The sequence below is a fragment of the Felis catus genome, chromosome D3 (assembly GCF_018350175.1).
Source record: "Felis catus isolate Fca126 chromosome D3, F.catus_Fca126_mat1.0, whole genome shotgun sequence".
Lineage (NCBI taxonomy): Eukaryota > Metazoa > Chordata > Mammalia > Carnivora > Felidae > Felis > Felis catus.
Window position 1 is genome coordinate 20,461,352 of NC_058379.1, and position 14,488 is coordinate 20,475,839.

At 40.9% G+C, this 14,488-nt stretch overlaps 3 protein-coding genes and 1 gene segment (V, D, J or C); all 4 read right to left on the bottom strand.

Annotated features, from left to right (window-relative positions):
* Nucleotides 1–14,488, bottom strand: part of LOC123381268 (immunoglobulin lambda-1 light chain-like) — a 670,720-nt gene that overhangs the window by 504,667 nt on the left and 151,565 nt on the right. The gene's annotated exons all lie outside the window — the stretch shown is intronic.
* Nucleotides 1–14,488, bottom strand: part of LOC105260055 (immunoglobulin lambda-1 light chain-like) — a 512,144-nt gene that overhangs the window by 496,147 nt on the left and 1,509 nt on the right. The window lies entirely within an intron of this gene.
* The window catches only part of LOC109497182 (immunoglobulin lambda-1 light chain), a 638,912-nt gene that overhangs the window by 478,129 nt on the left and 146,295 nt on the right, over nt 1–14,488 (bottom strand). The gene's annotated exons all lie outside the window — the stretch shown is intronic.
* Nucleotides 1–14,488, bottom strand: part of LOC109496970 — a 927,213-nt gene that overhangs the window by 465,266 nt on the left and 447,459 nt on the right.

The following is a 14,488-nucleotide window of genomic DNA, read 5'->3' on the forward strand; positions in this document are numbered from 1 at the left end:
TAGTCACCACTTAGCCAAACCTGCATTTAAATGGGTGTGTCCTTTTACATAAAATTCATCTCATTAAGATTGATTTAATTTCGATGCTGATGTCATTGAGAAGATGCAGGTAAAATCATTAGTGTATTTTTCCCCAGGTCTGTGCTTACTCCAGAGAGAATATGGATGGAGATTGTGGTTAAAATCAAGGATAGAAAAACAATGGAATAGGAATGCCTTCAGTTTTCAGGTGAATAGGAGTCTATAAAATTTTACTAAAGTAGTTTGATTTTTTATTCATTTCTTCTTATTTCTTTTTTAGTCATGAGTTTTATTATCATGGGTCTGATTTAGCAGGATGGAAAGCCCAACATGGTATCCAGTGAAACCCTATAAGGGGCCTGTTCCTTTGAATCTCAGAGCCATCTGGGTGATGGAATTATTAAACACTGAGAGAGGTTCCAGGACAAAACTATTTGGGGTCAGAATTGTCTCTGGGGTGTGCAGAGTTGTATTCCTGTGCCTTGTGTCCAGCATATTCAGGACAGAGCAAGTACTCATTCATCCACCCATGACTAAAAGAATGAATTTCTGTTACCCAAGGCCACCTGGACCCAGAAGTTCCAGGTCATTCAAAGAGCCCACATATGAGTGGTGGAGAGGTGGAGATAAGGGGGACTGTGTCCCTGAGGTCACAAGCCTTGTGGCTCTGGGTTGGAACGGTAGAGTTTGCTGTAAAAGTCCACCCTGTCTGGAGGTGTCGCTGAGGGAGTGTCAGCCCAGCCCTGACAGCAGGGGGAGATTGTGTGTCACTTCCCTATGGCCTTGGCCTCATGAGAGCAGCATTCAGGCTGCTGCTCTCAGAATCAATGTACCACACAGCCCCTCAGGTGCAGATTGGAGTCCAGAGATGGTTGTGGACTGAGCTTCCCATGGGGACAGAGATCTGCTATAGGTTTCCTGATATCGGCCTTGTCCCGGGAGAGCTGGTGTTTAGTGCACATCCTGGCTACCTGGTGACAGGACCCCAGTTACACTCATTATTCCTGGGGTTTTCTGCTAATGGGGATTCTGCCTCCCAGTTACTGAGATCCTGAGGATGGCTGGGTGAGCATAGGTTGTCCCTGACTTCTGGAGGGACAAAGAGGCCTAGGAACTGAAGAGTCAAAAATAGTAGACACTCAGAGAGAGGGAAGATCCTTGTGTGTCTATGAGTGTGTGTGTGTGTGTGTGTGTGTGTTTCTGTGTGACCAAAACTGAGGCCAACTGGCCCTCAGTTCTTCTTGTGGCTTTCTTACACTGTGAAAGATGATTCTCCATAAAAATCTATCCATGAAGCTGATTCTCTGTTAAAATGTTCAGGACCCTGGATTCTGGATTAAAAGGGCAAGGGTCTGAAAGAACTTTTCTTGGAGGAGTATTTAATTCGGCAGTGAGGACTCCTTTGAGAACAGACCTGTTAGCAATTCATTGAATCAGAAGTCCAGGTCTTATTGAGTGACAGGAATCTGTCCCATTTTTTTGTCTACAGACACAAAGCTTATAGTCATCCTATCCTCAAGTGTCAGAGATCACAGGACAGGGGGTGAGCACACACCCCCTCCTTCCTGCCCCCACACCACAGCCAACCCACAGCCCCCTGGGTCCCCAGGTGTCTCCTGGGATTGAGTAGGAGACAGAGATGGGCTAAAGCCTGTGATATAAGGGACAAGAGGAGAATGGTTCCATGGGGGATCTACTGTCCAGATAGTTCTTAAGAAAGAGATTCTGGGGCATACGAAAAATGACTCTATATTCTGAAGTTTGCAGGAAGTCTCTGGAAGAGAATCACACCTCCTGAGAGGCTGAGGGAGCCCTGCTGTCATCTAGTTTTTAATAGATCACCTTTTATCACAACCAATTTTTTGTGACAATTACGACAACCAAGGTGTCAAGGTGACCAGGCAGGAGGGAGGGTGGGAGAGATAGCACCCCCTCCTGTCCAGGGTGAAGGTGAGTGGGAGGGTTCTTGGAATAGGAAAGAAACTGCATTTTCTCTTTCCCTTTCCCTGCTGATTTCTTCACTTCCTTATACCCCTTGTCCCTCCTCACTTACATCAAGTCATGGGTCACCATTATCACCATACTCCATCCCTCATCACCCACCAAGGATGAGTCTCCTCACCTCACTAGCCCCCTCCGCACGCCCATGGCATCCACCAGGATGCTTCTTCTCCCCCTCAATCTGCCAGCTGACTGTGGCTGCAAGTGCACACGGCCATGCTGACTGCTCCCACCATGGATTTATGAAACTCCTTCCGGGGTGTCCCTAGTTCAGACACTCCATGACCTTTCATTTCTCACATTCCTTCCTGTAATCCATTGTTATGTCTTTCCCTGTCTGCAATACATAGTCAGATTTTCCCCAATTTCTTTGTAGTTAGAAAATATCTTCCATTCAGACTCCACACTGGAAAACAGAAAGTAGAAAGTAAGTTATACGGCATCACCTACTAACTGTTGATGTACTCAGTTGGTTTTCTCATTCAAGACAAAAAAAATGTTCAATTTGTTTCTCCGATTTGCTTTCATATTTTTCAGGGAGTTTGCAATTATTTTTTAAAACAGATTGCACACGTCTCAAGATGTTTACTTGGCACGTTTACCTTTTTGGTAATACCATTAGAATCACTTTCATTATCTTTAATTTATGAAGAAGTATAATTCTTTAAAATGATTAAAATAAGTAATACAAGTTTTATTTTATATATTTCTAATGGTTTTACTGAATTATTTTATCAGTAAAATATTTTTAAAGTAAGTACCCTGAACTCATTATGTAATATATTTCTTCTCTCAAATAAAAACCCTGGGATCCCTGGTTTGCTCAGTCAGTTAAGCATCTGACCCTTGATTTCAGCTCAGGTCATGATCTCACAGTTCCTGGATCAGTCTCAGAGCTGACAGTGTGGAGCGGGCTTGGGATTCTCTCTCTCCCTCAATCTCTGCCCACCCCCCCCCCAGAATAAATAAATAAAGTTAAAAAAAAAAACTTGATTCCTTCTCATTACACTTTACTTCTTATTTTAGTTAGATTCGTTTTGTATTAGTAAGAAATTGAAGAGAAATATTAAGTAGTATTGGCCATAGCAATATTCTTTGATAATTTTTACCCTCTATGTCAATGTTAGATATAAGATAAAAAATGAAACAATTTATTTTTTATCTGCCTCTAATTTTCCAAGAAGTATTCTTTTTGTTAGTGTTTGTTTATATTAAAAAGATGGAAAATTTCGGTTTTAAGGTAATATCCAGCTAATGGTGATATTCCTGTTAACAGTATGTGCCACAGCCGCCAACACTGATGCCATTGTTCAGTGTGCAGGTGAGTCTGGTGATGATTCCAGGGATTCCGAGAGGGAGGGTGGCTGGGACAGAGAATCTGCAAACACAGGCATATCAGAATGCAGAGAAGGGACAATTTGCAGCTGTTTGGAACCCGAGCCAAAGGCATTTGTCTCAGGCTAGGGGGCTTCCCTGAGGCCCTGAGGGCTGTCTCTACTTATGCGTTGACAGTGGAGCACTAGGAGGACAGGGGTCCAGACCATGGTGACACAGCCTCTTCTTAGGCCACAGAGCTGGGGCTGGGCTGCCTCTCGCTTCTTTTATCCCCTCCCCATGGAACTCACACAGGTGGGGCTTCTCATGCACATGTGACCCATCCCTGCCTCTCCTTGTATGCACACGCAGGGTCTGGAGCCTTTGGACAGGAAGCCTATCTGATGTTCTAGTTTTCCCCATGACTGAGCCTGGAGGAAGCAATTGTTGAGACCACACACAGGTCCGTGTACAGGGGACTCAGCCAGGCTCAGAGAGGGCATGCCTGCCCAGTCCCCTTAGGAAGCCAGGGCCAGTCCCTGAGGCCTCCTGTCAGCTGGGACCCCTGTCCTACAGAAACCCCCAGACATGGTCTTACATCGCCCCCGGCTGGTCTCCACGAGAACCCCTCCTTTGTTCCCTTTGTGCTCAAATCTCTTTTTCTCCTGCTTCCCTGATGCTTGTGTTTCCATCAAATGAGAGTGGCCCTCCAGGGAAGGACAGAGATGCCATCCTGGTGTGCTGTCCCTGATAATGCATCCTCTGTGGATGGGAGTCAAGGGGAAGGACACAGGCAGTCCTGACCCGGGAAAGCCTATGAACTGCTGTGGAGCTGAGGACAAGACACAGGGAACAGAGAACAGAGGGGATCTGTCCCTGGGAGGGGCTCAGAGGAGGTGGGTTGACTCTGGGGGCAGAGTGTGGACAGGAGCTCTCTTAGGGGACACACACCTTCACTGAGGAGGACACACATTGTGGGAATGTGAGGCCTTTCTGGAGCAGGACAGACAGGACTCAGCAAACCCTGATGCGGCTGCTGCAGGTGTGGGGATAGAATAGGACCTGGGCAGGGCAGGGACCACTACGGCGCCATCTGTGACCTCCACTCCATGTGCTGGGAGACTTTCAATACCAGCTATGCCTGTCATCAGTGCTGCTTATTAGAGATATAGCTCTGAGGGAAGTTCCAGGACAGAACTTGAGACAGAGATACCTGGAAGGGGACACTGGGCAGAGGGGCAGCCGGAGGAAGATGGAAGCAGAGGAAACAGGGAAGGGAGAAATGGCACAAGTCCCCGGATGGGGCATAGGGAGATGACTGACTGGACCCTGGGCTATGGGAGAGGGAGGGATGGTCCAGAGTGTCAGGTGGATGGATCGTGATATTACAGAGATAGGGGTGCCCCGAATGTCACAGGTGAGGTCAGGTGGGAGAGCAGGTGGAGGGCAGGTGATGGGTCTGCTGTCCCTGTGTCACATTGAAACCATGACGTGAAGTGTGGAGAGGTGTAGAAATGTCACAGACAATCAAGGCTGCAGGAATGCCTTTCTTCCCCTATAGGAAGAATGCAGGTGTTACAGCAACTGCCTACCTGAGAGCTTTGTCTTCATCATTCATTCATCCATTCAATCACTCACTCATTCATTCTTTAAGCAAATATATATGGGATGTCCACTTGTGTCAGACTGGAAGTATAATGGGGGCAAGGACAGGGTCTAGGTCACGGCAGCAGGAGGAACTGATGATTGAGCATGATGGTGATGGTCCCATGGCCACTCCAGGGTCTGAGGACTTCACTGTGTCCCCCAGAGGTGCTGAGGGCTAAGATGTGTGAGTCTCCCACAGAGTCTTCCCTCCCAGGCATGCAGCTTGGGGCAGAGGTAGTTGTCTCTGTGCCTGCAAGGACCTGCAGGATTACAAGGCTCTCATTCCCTGAGACACCTCAGCTTTGACCTGTTTGGGGTCCAGGTGCAAGAGGAGGCAAAGGGAGGAGGTCACAGTTCCAGTCCTGAGGACACCGCCATGCGCTGAGCTCTGAAAACTTCAGACTCTGTGCTCCACTATTGATAGACTCCTGGTGGCACTGAAAACCTCTCCTTTCTCCCCATCAATGGTTTTGGGGAACAGACTGTTTTGTTCAGCCCCCTGCAAGCGTTTTTTCCCTTTTTCTTTGTCTCCAGCTACTTTTGCGGGGGGACTGCTTTTCTTGCACGATCCTGATGCACTGCACTCCCCCCGCCTCCTTCTCTTTCTCTTTCTTCCCTCAGCGAAAATGGCTCCGTACCCTCTGCAGATTTTCTCTCCCCCAGATGACCGCTCTGCATCGCATACCTGTGCAGTTCTGTGGCTCAAGTTGCACAGATTGTTGCCTTAACCCTCAGATCAATTTCCTAAGTGTTCAAAATAGTTTGGTGCTGATGTAGCTGCATTTCAGAGATATGGCAAGCTCAGGGTCTCCATGCTGCTCTGCCATCCTAACTTCTCCTCCCCCAAATCAGGTTTTTATTTAGTCTTTTGAAGATGCATTTTTAAATGCTTATTTATTTTTGAGAGAGAGAGAGAGAGAGAGAGAGAGAGAGAGAGAGAGAGAGAGAAGGGGAGGGGCAGAGAGAGACAGAGACACAGAATCCGAAGCAGGCTCCAGGCTCTGAGCGGTCAGCACAGAGGCTGATGAGGGGCTCGAACTCACAAGTTCTGAGATCATGACCTGAGCCAAAGTCAGACACTTAACCGATTGAGCCACCTAGGCGCCCTGACAATCAGGATTTTGATAAGAAAATAGAACAATCCACTTACTAACCTTTACATGAAAGTGGATAATACACAAATATGCAAAGGAGAAATGACAAGTGGACAAAAATCAAAAATGAAAAAAAAATACTGTTAACCTCTCTTAATAATAAATAAAAGCATACTTTACAAGGAAATAAAAATGGTTTCATTAAAAAAATAAACAGACAAATTTCCAAAAATAAAAGCAGACCAATTTCCTTAGAAAAAGAATAGACAATTTATTAGGAACTTTTCCACAAAAAGGCATAAGATGTGATTAACTTCACAAAAAACCACTAGCAATCTTCAGAGATCATAGTTTCATTTGCTTGCTTCATATATATATATATACGTAATATATATATATGTAATATATATATATGTAATATATATATTCAAATATATATATATTCAAATATATATATATATATATTCAAATCATCAAAAAACAATGGAAAACAAATTCTTATAGACAGAAATATACAGTGATACAAACACTTGACACATAAAATACAGAAAAAGGAAAATTGTGGAATATTATGAAATATTGATGTAAATATTCTAAATAAAATATCAATAGTGGGATACCCTTGTCAGACTAAAATAGTCATATACTATGACCACATGTGAGTTTTTGCAGATATGGAGTGGGATTACATATGGGTGATTCCTCTAAGATAAGACAACAAATTAGTAAATCAACAGATGAAAATCAAGTGATCTCTCTGGACTGTGAAAGGTCATTTGCATAATTGAAAGCAAAGTTTTTAAAAATTATTTTATTTATTTTTTAAAATTTACATCCAAGTTAGTTGGCATATAATGCAATAATGATTTTAGGAGTAGAATCCAGTGATTCGTCTCCTACACATAACACCCATAGCTGAACCCAAGTGTTCTCTTTAATGCTCCCTTGCCCATTTAGCCCATCCCCCCAATAACAACCACTCTAGCAACCCTCAGTTTATTCTCTGTATTATAAGAGAATATATATATCTATATATAATATATATAATAATATATATTATATTATATAATATATATAATAATATATATTATATTATATAATATATATAATATATAATATATATTATATATAATATAAATATATTATAAATATAAATATATTATTATATTATTTTAAATATATTTTTATATTATTTTTACTTCCTTTCCCTTCTGTTCATCTATTTTGTATCTTAAATTCCACACATGGGTGAAGTCATATGATATTTGTCTCTCTAACTAATTTCGCTGAGCATAATACCCTCTAGTTCCATCTACATTGTTGCAAATGGCAAGATTTCATTCTTTTTGATTGCCGAGTAATACTCTAGTGTATATATATGTATATATGTATATCTAGTGTATATATATGTATATATGTATATATATATATATATATATATATATATATACACATATATACATATATATACACCACGTGTTTATCCATTCATCTGTTGATAGACATTTGGGCTCTTTCCTTACTTAGGCTATTGTCAATAGTGCTTCTACAAACATTGGGGTGCATGTGCCCCTTCAAAACAGCACCCCTGTACCCTTTGGATAAATACATAGTATTGCAATTGCTGGGTCGTAGCATAGTTCTATTTCTAATTTTTTGAGGAACCTCCATACTGTTTTCTAGAGTGGCTGCCCAGTTTGCATTCCCACCAGCAATGCAAAAGTGTTCCTCTTTCTCGCCATCTTCACCAACATCTGTCTTTGCCTGAGTTTTTCATTTTAGCCATTATGACAGGTGTGAGGTGGTAGCTCATTGTGATTTTGACTTGTATTCCCCTGATGATGAGTCATGTTGAACATTTTTTCATGTGTCAGTTGGCCATCTGGATGTCTTCTTTGGAAAAGTGTCTATTCATGTCTTTTGCCCATTTCTTCACTGGACTATTTGCTTTTTGGGTGTTGAGTTTGACAAGTTCTTTATAGATTTTTGATATTAACACTTTATCTTTTATGTCATTTGCAAATATCTTTTCCCATTTCGTAGGTTCCCTTTTAGTATTGTTGATTGTTTCCTTTGCTGTGCAGAAGCTTTTTATCTTGATGAAGTCCCAATAGTTCATTTTTGCTTTTGTTTCCCTTGCCTCTGGAGACATGTTGAGTAAGATGTTGCTGCAGTGGAGGTCAAAGACGTTTTTGCCTGCTACTTCCTCTAGGATTTTGAAGGCTTCCTGTCTTATGTTTAGGTCTTTCATCCATTTTGAGTTTATTTTTGTGTATGGTGTGAGAAAGTGATCCAGGTTCATTCTTCTGCATGCCATTGTACAGTTTTCCCAACACGATTTGCTGAAGAGACTGTCTTTATTCCATTGGATATTCTTTCCTACTTTGTCAAAGATTAGTTGGCCATACATTTGTGGGTCCATTTGTGGGTTGTCTATTCTGTTCCATTGATCTGAATGTCTGTTTTTGTGCCAGTACCATACTGTCTTGATGATTACAGCTTTGTAACACATCTTGAAATCCGGAATTATGATGCCTCCAGCTTTGATTTTCTTTTTCAGGATTGTTTTGGCTCTTCAGGGTCTTTTCTAGTTCCTCACAACTTTTAGGATTTGTTTGTTCTAGCTCTGTGAAGAATGCTGGTGTTATTTTGATAGGGATTGCATTGAACATGTAGATTGCTTTGGGTAGTATTGACATTTTAGCAATATTTGTTCTTCCAATCCATGAGCATAGGATATTTTTCAATTTTTTTGCGTCTTCTTCAATTTCTTTCATAAGCTTTCTATAGTTTTCAGTGTGTAGATTTTTCACCTCTTTGGTTAGGTTTATTCCTAGGTATTTTATGGGTTTTGGTGCAGGTGTAAATGGGTTTTATACCTTGACTTCTCTTTCTGTTGTTTCATTATTGGTGTATAGAAATGCAACCGATTTTTGTGCATTGATGTTATATCCAGCAACTTTGCTGAATTCATGGATCTGTTCTAGCAGTTTTTTGGTGGAATATTTCGGATTTTCCATATAGAGTGTCATGTCATCTGTGAAGAGTGAAAGTTTGACGTCCTCCCTGCCTATTTGGATGCATTTTGTTTCTTTGTGTTGTCTGATTGCTGAGGCTAGGACTTCCAATACTATGTTAAACAACAGTGGTGAGAGTGGACACCTCTGTCGAGTTCCTGACCTTAGAGGGGAAGCTCTCAGTTTTTCCCCATGGAGGATGATATTAGCGGTGGTCTTTCATATTTGGCTTTTATTATATTGAGGTATTATCCTTCTATCCCTACTTTCTTGAGGGTTTTTATCAAGAAAGGATGCTGCATTTTGTCAAATGCTTTCTCTGCATCTATTGAGAGGATCATGTGGTTCTTGTCCTTTCTTTTATTAATGTGATGTATAACATTGATTGATTTGCAGATATTGAATCAGTCCTGCATGTTAGGTATAAATACCACTTGATTGTGATGAATAATTCTTGTAATGCATTGTTGGATTGGTTGGTTAGTATCTTGTTGAGAATTTTTGCATCCATTTTCATCAGGGAAATTGGACTATAGTTCTCTTTTTTAGTGGAGTCTTTGTCTGGTTTTGGAATCAAGGTAATTCTGGCCTCATAGAATGAGTTTTGAAGTTTTTCTTCCATTTCTATTTTTTAGTACAGCTTTAAAAGAATAGGAGTTACCTCTTCTTTAAATGTTTGGTAGAATTTTCCTGGAAAGCCATCCAGCCCTGGAGTCTTGTTTTTTGGGAGGTTCTTTATTACTAATTCAATTTCTTTACCGGTTATGGGTCTGTTCAAATAATCTATTTCTTCCTGTTTCAGTTTTGGTAGTTTATTTGTTTCTAGGAATTTGTCCATTTCTTCCAGATTGCCCAGTTTGTTGACATATAATTGCTCACAATATTCTTCTTCTTCTTCTTTTTTTTTTTTTTTGTTGTATTTCTACAGTGTTGGTTGTGACTTCTCTTTCATTTCTGATTTTATTTATTTGGGTCCTTTCCTTTTTCTTTTTGATCAAACTGGCTAGGGGTTTATCAATTTTGTTAATTATTTTAAAGAACCAGCTCCTGGTTTTGTTGATTTGTTCTACTATTTTTTTGATTTCCACAGCATTGATTTCTGCTCTAATCTTTATTATTTCCTGTCTTCTGCTGGTTTGGGGTTTTATTTACTGTTCTTTTTCCAGATCCTTAAGGTGTAAGGTAAGGTTGTGTATCTGAGATCTTTCTTCCTTCTTTAGGAAGGCCTAGATTGCTATATACTTCCCTCTTATGACTGCCTTTGCTGCATCCTAGAGGTTTTGGGCTGTCAGATTATCATTTTCATTGGCTTCCATGTACTTTTTAATTTCCTATTTAACTTCTTGGTTAACCCATTCATTCTTTAGTAGGGTGTTCTATAATTTCCAAGTATTCATTGTCTTTCCAATTTTTTTCATGTGTTTGATTTTGAGTTCCATAGCATTGTGGTCTGAAAATAAGCACGGTATGATCTCAATCTTTTTGAACTTGCTGGTGGCTGATTTGTGACCCAGTATGTGATCTATTCTGGACAACATTCCATGTGCACTTGAAAAGAATGTGTATTCTGCTGCTTTAGGATGAAATGTTCTGAATATATCTGTTAAGTCCATCTGGTCCAGTGTATAACTCAAAGTAATTGTTTTCTTGTTGATTTTCTGTTTAGATGATCTGTTCATTGCTGTTTAGTGGGGTATTGAAGTCCCCTACTCTTATGGCATTATTATCAATGAGGTTCTGTATGTTTGTGATTAATTGATTTATATATTTGGGTATCTACACATTGGGGATATAAATGTTTACAATTCTTAGATCTTGGTGGATAGACCCCCTTTTTTTTTTTTTAAATTTTTTTTTCAACGTTTATTTATTTTTGGGACAGAGAGAGACAGAGCATGAACGGGGGAGGGGCAGAAAGAGAGGGAGGCACAGAATCGGAAACAGGCTCCAGGCTCTGAGCCATCAGCCCAGAGCCCGACACGGGGCTCGAACTCACGGACCGTGAGATCGTGACCTGGCTGAAGTCGGACGCTTAACCGACTGCGCCACCCAGGCGCCCCATAGACCCCTTATTTTTAATATAATGCCCTTCTTCATCTCTTTTTACAGTCCTTATTTTAAAATCTAGATTGTCTGATATAAGTATGGTTACTCTGGCTTTCTTTTGGTGACTATTAGCATGATAGATGGTTCTCCATTCCCTTACTTTCAACCTGAAGGTGTCTTTAGTTCTAAAATGGGTCTCTTGTAAACATATAGATGGATCTTCTCTTCTTATCCATTCTGTTATCCTATGTTTTTTGATTGGAATGTTTAGACCTTTGACATTTAGAGTGAGTACTGAAAGATATGAATTTAGTGCCATTGTGTTGCCTGTAGAATTGGAGTTTCTGGTGTTGTTCTCTGGTCCTTTTTACTCTTTGTTGCTTTTGGCCTTTTTTGTTTTGTTTTGTCTTTTCTTCTCTCAGAGACTCCCTTTTAAAGTTTCTTGCAGGCTGGTTTAGTGGTCACAAACTGCTTTAGTTTTTGTTTGTCTGGGAACCTCTTTATTTCTTTCATATTTTTCCAATTCAGCACATTGAATATGTCCTGCGACCCTTTTCTGGCCTGCCAAGTTTCTGTGGATAGGTCTGCTGTGGACCTGATATGTCTTACCTTATAGGTTAAGGACTTTTTTTCTCTTGCTGTTTTCATAATTCTTTCCTTGTCTATTTTGTGAATTTGACTATGTTATGCCTATTGATAGTTGGTTTTTGTTGAATCTAATGGGAGTTCTCTGTGCTTCTTAGATTTTGATGTTTGTGTCTTTTCCCAGGTTCGGAACATTTTCTATTATGATTTGCTTGCATAAACTTTCTACTTGTTTTTCTCTCTTTTTATCTTCTGGGACTCCTATGATTGGATGTTATTCCTTTTTAGTGAGTCACTGAGTTCTCTAATTCTTATATTGTGCTCTTTTGCCTTAGTTTCTCTCCTTTTTTCTGCTTCTTTATTCTCCATAATTGTATCTTCTATATCACTAATTTGCTTTTCTGCTTCATCCATCCTTGCAGCCATGGCATCAATTCGAGATTGCAGCTTAGTTATAACATTTTTAATTTTGTCCTGACTAGATTTTACTTCTTTTATCTCCATAGAAAGGGATTCTATTCTTTTTTTTCAACTCCAGTTAATATTCTTATTACCATGATTCTAAATTCTAGTTCAGACATCTTACTGATATCTGTGTTGATCAGGTCTCTGGCTGTCATTTCTTCCTATTCTTTCTTTTAGGATGAATTCCTTTGTTTTGTCATTTTGGAGGAAGAAAAAGAATAAAATAAAAAATAAAAATTAAAAAGATTAAAAACAAACAAAAAAATCAAATAAAGGAAGCTAGATCTTAGGTATGCTTTGGTCTTGTTGTTGAAAGAAGCTTGATTGAACAGAGAAAAAAGGGAATGGAAAGAAAAGAAAAAAAATAAATGTTTAAAAATTAAGAAAATGTATACAATAAAACAGAATAAAATGAGTTGAAGAAGGTAAAATAGAATAAAAAATTAATTTCCAAAAAATATAGTCAAAAAATTTTTAAAATTATATGAAAGTGGAAAGTAAAAAATAATTTTTTCTCTTTCTGTATCCAAGAATAAGAAAGAAGAGGAAAAAAACCCCCACAAAACAAAGAAATGAATAGATGGACCAGCAAACAGAATGAAATCCGAATGAAATTACATCCAGTTTCCCCTACAAGTCAAACTATGAAGCACTTTATAGTCCAAACCCTAAGGAGTGGGAGAGACTTAAGGTGTTCCTCTAGGGCTTGGTTGGTGCAGTTGGTCGGGGCTTGGTGTCATGGCTCCATTCTCCACTAGGTGGTGCTACTTAACTTACTGAAGTGGATTGGTGTGGCACGGTGTGCGGGATGTGTGTTGATGCATGGGAGAGGTTAAAATGGCGTCACCTAACTTTCCAGTCTCTAGATCAGAACTTTGTACTCTGACTGGCAATCAAGCACCCCTCCTTGGTCTCTGGGGTCCTTCCATTCCCCACTTCTATACTGTCCCTGTCCAGGACATCAGCCTGCCAGGCAGCACCTCCCTCCCGAATTTTATGTCATATGGGGCTGTATTTCCAAACCCTTCACTTCTGAGGGCCCTGCCACCTGGACCCACTCCAATTCTTTCATGGATGGTCTCCCTAGGCCATGGCCAGATGCCGGCTTGCCCCCAGGAAAGTTCCTGCAATCACGCAGCTGTAGAGGCTCAGAGGTGTGGCTGGATGCCGGCCTGCCACAGAATAAGTTTGTGCGATCCTGTAGTGGTAGCATTTCAACGCAATAACAACACACTACCCACGTCAGGTTTCGCCTCACCCTGGCGTTTCTGTTCCGATACCAGCAATTGTGTTCTCTGCGGTCCGCTGGGAGCTTTGCCTGTGGGGAGTCTGTACAACCTCTACCAAATGCCCTCCTAGCAGGGTACCAGGGAAACTGCTTCTCCCATGTGGCCCGTCGATCCCTCAGACCTTACTGCCTGTCCTTGGGAATTCGGTCTTCCCACCAGCACGCCGCCAGGTATTGTGCTGCTGTGTTTCCAGTGCTGTCTTGCCCTGGTAATAGAGTCCTAATGATACTAAAATCCTCTCCTTTCTGCTTTCTGCTTTCTCCCTTTCTTATTCAGGCACTTATGGGTGCTTCCACTCTTTCTCTCCAACTACTTTTGCGGGGAGTGCTTTTCCTGTATGTTCCTTCCTTTCTCTGTCCTCTGTCCCCAAATACCATTCCCTACCTTCTGTGGCTTCTCTCTCCCCCAGTTCACCTCTCCGTGCCAAGTACCTTCCAAGTTCTGTGGCTCAAGTTATGCGGATTGTTGTGTGAATCCTCAGAGCAATTTTCTAGGTGTGCTAGAAATAGTGGTTCGGTGCTGATCTAGCTGTCTTTTAGGGATGAAAGAAGCCTAGAACTTCCATGCTGCTCCACCATCTTGGTCCACTCCACCTGAAAGCAAAGCTCTAATAAAAACCACATAAAATGGAAGCAGACAGAGATTTTACAATGTGATAACACACTCTCTACCCACACAACAGACTCAGTCCCACAACCAGAAAATTAGCTAATGGGGTGGGGACGGGGGGGACAGTTCTATAAGATGAAAAGACTAATCTGAGCTAAACACCATTATTATTCAACATCTTTCTGCAAGTATTATACAATGAAAGTGAAGAAGAAAAGTCACTGGTTGGATCTCAGCATTAATGGGAATGGACAGGGACTCATTTCAAATGACTGAAACATATGTTTCAGCTATAGGTAATCCAGGGCTTATGCTGCAGTGAGAGAAGAAATCATCCCAAAGAGCAAAAAAAGTACAGGCATTCTTATTGAAGACTAATAAGAGGATTACATAGGTCTGG